Raw genomic sequence first — 2643 nt, forward strand, 5'->3', positions numbered from 1 at the left:
ACTCAAAAGGATCCTGGAAAAGACTGTGGGAACTTCAAGGAAGGACTGGTCGATTAAGCTAGATGATGCTCTTTGGGCATATAGGACAGCTTTCAAAACACCAATTGGAATGTCTCCTTACCAACTAGTATACGGAAAAGCTTGCCATTTGCCACTGGAGTTGGAGCACAAGGCATACTGGGCCTTGAAACTTTTGAACTTGGACAGCAAAGCTGCTGGAGAAAGAAGGATGTTGCAAATTCAAGAGTTGGAAGAATTCAGAGCTAGAGCTTATGAGAATGCCAAAATTTACAAAGAAAGAGCAAAGAAGAAGCATGACAGCAACATAGCCCCAAGGAAATTTGAAGAAGGACAAAAAGTATTGCTCTACAATTCTAGGCTGAAGCTATTTCCAGGGAAGCTAAAATCAAGGTGGTCTGGACCATTCCTTGTCACCAAGGTCTCCAAATATGGACAAGTAGAAATCATGGAAGAAAAGTCACAACGAACCTTCATTGTGAACGGTCAAAGACTCAAACATTACTTGGGAGATGTGGAGGAGAAGGACAAGGTTAAATATCACCTCAACTGAGGAAGCTGACCGTCAAGCTAATGACGTTAAAGAAGCGCTTGTTGGGAGGCAACCCAACCTGAGGTAATACCCTTTTGCTGTTTCTTTTATTTGTTTCAATAAAAAGGGTGAAGTAGTTTCTGTGCATTGCAAAGAATTAAGTTTGGTGTTTCATACCAAACAATGAATTCGTGGATCAATAATTCAAAGGGGAATGTGTGACTCTAAGTTTGGTGTTCCACCATAAAGATCAACTGAACACAACAACCTTTGAATTATATGAAAGGAACAACCATTCTAAGCAGTCACAGAAATGCTTAAAACCCTTAGCAGCAACTTCATTCCAAAGAGAACTCAAGGATTCAAAGAACAGAGAAGTAAGTGGGAGACTAAGTTTGGTGTTCACACACCAACTTAAGACTCAGATACTTACCCACACATAGTTGAGCTAACCACTCAAGTGCTTGAGAAGCAAGCAACTTCATCACTCTTTGCAGGAAAGGAAACAAGGATCTTAAAGCATGAAGCAACAATTAGGAGAAGAAGGAGAAATCAAATTGTTTCCTGGCAACAAAGAGAAAACAAGGAATTTCACAAGGTGGTATTGTTCCTTGATAATTCTTTAAAAAGGGAAAACAAAAGCATGCTTGTTCTAGTTTAAACTGTAAATGTTGAATCTTTCTGGAATGTGAAGTTTTTAGTATATTTGTCTGTTTATTGCTTTGAATAAAGTGAATGCCTAGATGTTTGGATATAACTTCACCTTCTTAAACAAGTGCTTGCCATGCTTGTTCTGTTTCCAAAAATAAAAGAAAAGTTTGAACAAAAGTAACTTGGCTCAATTAGTGACAAATCAAGTAGAATTAAGTGGTGGTATGCATGCTTGATTGTTTAGTCAGATCACTGGAAATAGAGTGTAGAATTATCATTTTTGTGTAGAAATTGAAAACTGTCTATGGATCTTGATGAATAAATGTCTTTGGCCATGAAAAAGAAAGAAAAAGAAGAAGAAAAAGCCACTGAAAAAGGGCAACCAAAAAGCAAAAAAAAAAAATTGAGAAAATAAGCTAGGCACCAATGGTTTGAACTTCTGAGACAAATGCCTGTGGTGCTTATGTATTAAGGATATGCTTGGATGAATAGGTTCTGAGGAGTGCTTCAACACTTGGTAACTTGGGTTAACTAACCCGGGATTATCAACCAAAAGTCCATTATCAAGAGCAACCTAAATACAAAACATTTAGTCACACAAAGAGGTGCTGGGCACCAATGTCTCAAGAAGAAATGTGAACTAAAATGCCTGGAGTGGATATGTGTAGTGCACTGATAAGAAAAAGAAAATGCCAAAGGCTTGTGCAACACATGACACTAAGCAAACAAGGAGCAAAGGAGCTCTAAGAAAAAGAAAAGAAAAACAAAGAAGAGAAAAGTGCCAAGGACATAAGAATAACAAGAGGCCATAGCAGTGTTTGATGGATGCAATGAAAAAGTGATAATCTTACCTGATAAGAATGAAAAAGTGATGCTGCAACTTTCTGCATAAAACCCTTCTGATGAACTTCAAATGCTTACTAATATAGCCAATGTAATTGCTTTCTGTTTCATACTTTCTTCTCAAATAACTCAGGACTTGCTTAGGGACAAGCAAGTATTAAGTTTGGTGTTGTGATGCCAAGGCATCTTAGGCTAGTTTCACTAGCATTTTTTTGTTAGTTTTAGTTGTTTTATGCATTTTCTTGAGCTTAAAGTAACCAAGAATGGTTAAAAGAATAACAAAGCAATGAACCATCCAAACAGTATGATTTTGATGCAAATTCCATGAGTTTTAGTTATATTACTTGAATACTATGAATGGAAGATTTCTCATGAAATTTTGCAAGACTTTGATGCAATTGTTTGGATGATTTCAGGGAAGAAGAGGCTAGGCAAGGAAGCAACAAAATCAATAAAGGAAGCTTGAATATCACATGTGGAGTTTAAGTTCCAGTTTAAGCCTAAACTGGAGCTTAAACGCCAGAATCATGAAGGCTAAGAAATGCTGAAACTGAAGTTTAACCTCCAGTTTAACCTTAAACTGGAGGTTAAACGCCAGA

The sequence above is a fragment of the Arachis hypogaea genome, chromosome 16, assembly GCF_003086295.3.
Source record: "Arachis hypogaea cultivar Tifrunner chromosome 16, arahy.Tifrunner.gnm2.J5K5, whole genome shotgun sequence".
Classification (NCBI taxonomy): Eukaryota; Viridiplantae; Streptophyta; class Magnoliopsida; order Fabales; family Fabaceae; genus Arachis; species Arachis hypogaea.